Source organism: Prorops nasuta, unplaced genomic scaffold, assembly GCF_024137725.1.
Source record: "Prorops nasuta isolate Cenicafe-Biocafe unplaced genomic scaffold, Cenicafe_Pnas_1.2 PNAS00193, whole genome shotgun sequence".
In the NCBI taxonomy this organism is placed as follows: Eukaryota; Metazoa; Arthropoda; class Insecta; order Hymenoptera; family Bethylidae; genus Prorops; species Prorops nasuta.
Window position 1 is genome coordinate 9,838 of NW_027116989.1, and position 5,729 is coordinate 15,566.

Genomic DNA, 5,729 nt, shown 5'->3' on the forward strand with positions numbered 1-5,729 from the left:
GGGTCAGGGAGTACTTATATTGGACTAGGGTAACTCACTTGCAGTCAAAGAGTACATATAAAGGGGCTAGGATAACTCACTTGGGGTCAGGGAGTACTACTATGGGACTAGGGTAACTAACTTGCGGTCAGAGGGTACTATAAATGGGCTAGGATAACTCACTTGGGGTCAGGGAGTACTTATAAAGGGGCTAGTGTAACTCACTTGGGGTCAGAGAGAACTTATATGGGACTAAGGTAACTCACTTCGGGTCTGGAGTACATATAAAGGGGTTAGGATAACTGACTTGTGGTTAGAGAGTACATATAAAGAGGCTAGGATAACTCACTTGGGGTCAGGGAGTACTTATAAAGGGGCTACAGTAACTCACTTGGGGTCAGGGAGAACTTATTTGGGACTAGGGTACTCACTTAGGGACAGGGAGTTCTTACATGGGACTAGGGTAACTCACATGGGGCCAGGGTGTACTTATTAAGGGGCTAGGGTAACTCACTTGTGATCAGGGAGTACTTATAAGGGACTAGGTAACTCACTGGGGGTCTGGGAGTACATATAAAGGGGTTAGGATAACTCACTTGCGGTCAGAGAGTACATATAAAGGGGCTAGAATAACTCACTTGAGGTCAGGAGTACTTCTATGTGACTAGGGTAACTCACTTGGGGCCAGGGAGTACTTAGAAAGGGGCTAGGGTAACTCACTTGGGGTCAGGGAGTACTTATAAAGGTGATATGGTAACTCACTTGGGGCCAGGGGTGTACTTATAAGGGACTAGGGTAACTCACTGGGGTCTGGGAGTACATGTAAAGGGTCTAGGATAACTCACTTGCGGTCAGAGAGTTCATATAAAGGGGCTAGGATAACTCACTTGGGGTCAGGGAGTACTACTATGGGACTAGGGTAACTCACTTGCGGTCAGAGAGTACATTTAAAGGGGCTAGGATAACTCACTGGGGTCAGGGAGTACTTATAAAGGTGATATGGTAACTCACTTGGGCCAGGGTGTACTTATAAAGGGGCTAGGGTAACTCACTTGGGGTCAGGGGAGTAGTTATAAAGGACTAGGGTAACTCACTTTGGGTCTGGGAGTACATATAAAGGGGCTAGGATAACTGACTTGCGGTCCAGATAGTACATATAAAGAGGCTAGGATAACTCACTTGGGGTCAGGGAGTACTTATATAGGGGGCTATGGTAACTCACTTTGGGTCAGGGAGAACTTATTTGGGACTTGGGGTACTCACTTAGGGACAGGGAGTTCTTATATGGGACTAGGGTAACTCACTTGCGCTCAGAGAGTACATATAAATGGGATAGGAGAACTCACTTGGGGTCAGGGAGTACATTTATGTGACTAAGGTAACACACTTGGGGTCAGGGAGTACTTATAAAGGTGCTAGGGTGACTCATTTGGGATCAGGGAGTACCTCTATGGGACTAGGGTAACTCACTTTGGTTCAGGGAATACATATATGAGACTAGGGTAAAACACTTGGGGTCAGGGAGTACTTATAAAGGTGCTAGGGTGACTCATTTGGGTCAGGGAGTACCTCTATGGGACTAGAGTAACTCACTTGGGTTCAGGGAATACATTATGAGACTAGGGTAAAACACTTAGGGTCAGGGAGTACTTATAAAGGGGCTAGGATAACTCATATTCGGTCAGAGTGTACATATAAACGGGCTAGGGTCCACCCATTTTGGGTCAAGGAGTACTTATGTTAGACAAGGCTAACTCACTTGGATCAGGGAGTACTACTATGGGACTAGGGAAACTCACTTGCGGTCAGAGAGTACATATAAAGAGTCTGGGAGAACTCACTTGGGGCAGGGATTACTACTATGGGACTAGGGTAAACTTACTTGCGGTAAGAGAGTACATATAAAGGGGCTAGGGTCACCCGCTTTGGGTCAAGGAGTACTTATGTTAGACTAGGCTAACTCACTTGGATCAGGGAGTACTACTATGTGACTAGGGTAACTTACTTCCGGCCAGAGAGTACATATAAAGGGGCTAGGATAAAACTCACTTGGGGTCAGGGGAGTACTTATAAAGGTGATATGGTAACTCACTTGGGGTCAGGGAGTACTTGTATGGGACTAGGGTAACTCACTGGGGGATAGGGTAGTACTTATATGGGAACAGGGTAACCCACTTGGGGCCAGGGTGTACTTATAAAGGTGCTAGGGTGACTCATTGGGGTCAGGGAGTACCTCTATGGGACTAGGGTAACTCACTTGGGTTCAGGGAATACATATATGAGACTAGGGTAAAACACTTAGGGTCAGGGAGTACTTATAAAGGGGCTAGGATAACTCACATTCGGTAAGAGTGTACATATAAACGGGCTAGGGTCACCCATTTTGGGTCAAGGAGTACTTATGTTAGACAAGGCTTACTCACTTGGATCAGGGAGTACTACTATGGGACTAGGGTAACTCACTTGCGGTCAGAGAGTACATATAAAGGGGCTAGGATAACTCACTTGGGGTCAAGGAGTACTTATAAAGGTGATATGGTAACTCACTTGGGGCCAGGGTGTACTTATAAAGGGGCTAGGGTAACTCACTTGGGGTCAGGGAGTAGTTAATAGGGACTAGGGTAACTCACTTTGGGTCTGGGAGTACATATAAAGGGGCTAGGATAACGGACTTGCGGTCAGATAGTACATATAAAGAGGCTAGGATAACTCACTTGCGGTCAGAGAGTTCATATAAAGGGGCTAGGATAACTCACTTGGGGTCAGGGAGTACTACTATGGGACTAGGGTAACTCACTTGCTATCAGAGAGTACATATAAAGGGGCTAGGATAACTCACTTGGGGTCAAGGAGTACTTTAAAAGGTGATATGGTAACTCACTTGGGGCCAGGGTGTACTTATAAAGGGGCTAGGGTAACTCACTTGGGGTCAGGGAGTAGTTAATAGGGACTAGGGTAAACTCACTTTGGGTCTGGGAGTACATATTAAAGGGGCTAGGATAACGGACTTGCGGTCAGATAGTACATATAAAGAGGCTAGGATAACTCACTTGCGGTCAGAGAGTTCATATAAAGGGGCTAGGATAACTCACTTGGGGTCAGGGAGTACTACTATGGGACTAGGGTAAACTCACTTGCTATCAGAGAGTACATATAAGGGGCTAGAATAACTCACTTGAGGTCAGGGGGAGTACTTCTATGTGACTAGAGTAACTCACTTGGGGCCAGGGGAGTACTTATAAAGGGGCTAGGGTAACGCCACTTTGGGTCAAGGAGTACTTATATGGGACTAGGGGTAACTCACTTGGTGTCTTTGAGTACTTATTTGGGACCAGGGTAACTCACTTGGGTACAGGGTTGTACTTATTAAGGGGCACAGGGTAACTCACTTGGGGTCAGGGAATACTTATAAGGGACTAGGGTAACTCACTGGGGTCTGGGTAGTACATGTAAAGGGGCTAGGATAACTCACTTGCGGTCAGAGAGTTCATATACAAGGGGCTAGGATAACTCACTTGGGGTCAGGGGAGTACTACTATGGGACTAGGGTAACTCACTTGCGGTCAGAGAGTACATATAAAGGGGCTAGTAATAACTCACTTGGGGTCAGGGAGTACTTATAAAGGTGATATGGTAACCCACTTGGGGGCCAGGGTGTACTTATCAGGGACTAGGGTAACTCACTGGGGGTCTGGGAGTACATGTAAAGGGGCTAGGATAACTCACTTGCGGTCAGAGAGTACATATAAAGGGGCTAGGATAACTCACTTGGGGTCAGGGAGAGTACTTATAAAGGGGCTATGGTAACTCACTTTGGTCAGGGGAGAACTTATTTGGGACTAGGGTACTCACTTAGGGACAGGGAGTTCTTATATGGGACTAGGGTAACTCACTTGCGGTCAGAGAGTACATATAAATGGATAGGATAACTCACTTGGGGTCAGGGAGTAGTTATAAGGGACTAGGGTAACTCACTTTGGGTCTGGGAGTACATATAACGGGGCTAGGATAACTGACTTGCGGTCAGATACTACATATAAAGTGGCTAGGATAATTCACTTGGGGTCAGGGAGTACTTATAAAGGGGCTATGGTAACTCACTTTGGGTCAGGAAGAACTTATTTGGGACTAGGGTACTCACTTAGGGACAGGGAGTTCTTATACGGGACTAGGGTAACTCACTTGCGGTCAGAGAGTACATATAAATGGGATAGGATAACTCACTTAGGGTCAGGGAGTACATTATGTGACTAAGGTAACACACTTGGGGTCAGGGAGTACTTTATAAAGGTGCTAGGGTGACTCATTTGGGATCAGGGAGTACCTCTATGGGACTAGGGTAACTCACTTGGGTTCAGGGAATACATATATGAGACTAGGGTAAAACACTTGGGGTCAGGGAGTACTTATAAAGGTGCTAGGGTGACTCATTTGGGGTCAGGGAGTACCTCTATGGGACTAGGGTAACTCACATTCGGTCCGAGTGTACATATAAACGGGCTAGGGTCACCCATTTTGGGTCAAGGAGTACTTATGTTAGACAAGGCTAACTCACTTGAATCAGGGAGTACTACTATGGGACTAGGGTAACTCACTTGCGGTCAGAGAGTACATATAAAGAGTCTGGGAGAACTTACTTGGGGTCAGGGAATACTACTATGGGACTAGGGTAACTTACTTGCGGGTAAGAGAGTACATATAAAGGGGCTAGGATAACTTACTTGGGGTCAGAGTGTACATATAAACGGGCTAGGGTCAACCACTTTTGGTCAAGGAGTACTTATGTTAGACTAGGCTAACTCACTTGGATCAGGGAGTACTACTATGGGACTAGGGTAACTTACTTGCGGCCAGAAAGTACATATAAAGGGGCTAGGATAACTCACTTGGGGTCAGGGAGTACTTATAAAGGTGATTGTGGTAACTCACTTGCGGTCAGGGAGTACTTGTATGGGACTAGGGTACTCACTTGGGGCCAGGGAGTACTTAGAAAGGGGCTAGGGTAACTCACTTGGGGTCAGGGAGTACTTATAAAGGTGATATGGTAACTCACTTGGGGCCAGGGTGTACTTATGAGGGACTAGGGTAACTCACTGGGGGTCTGGGAGTACATGTAAAGGGGTTAGGATAACTGACTTGTGGTTAGAGAGTACATATAAAGAGGCTAGGATAACTCACTTGGGGTCAGGGAGTACTTATAAAGGGGCTATGGTAACTCACTTTTGGGTCTGGGGAGTACATATAAAGGGGCTAGGATAACTGACTTGCGGTCAGATAGTACTTATAAAGAGGCTAGGATAACTCACTTGGGGTCAGGGAGTACTTATAAAGGGGCTACAGTAACTCACTTGGGGTCAGGGAGAACTTATTTGGGTCTAGGGTACTCACTTAGGACAGGGAGTTCTTACATGGGACTAGGGTAACTCACATGGGGCCAGGGTGTACTTATTAAGGGGCTAGGGTAACTCACTTGTGGTCAGGGAGTACTTATAGGGACTAGGGTAACTCACTGGGGGTCTGGGAGTACATATAAAGGGGTTAGGATAACTCACTTGCGGTCAGAGAGTACATATAAAGGGGCTAGAATAACTCACTTGAGGTCAGGGAGTACTTCTATGTGACTAGGGTAACTCACTTGGGGCCAGGGAGTACTTAGAAAGGGGCTAGGGTAACGCACTTGGGGTCAGGGAGTACTTATAAAGGTGATATGGTAACTCACTTGGGGCCAGGGTGTACTTATAAGGGACTAG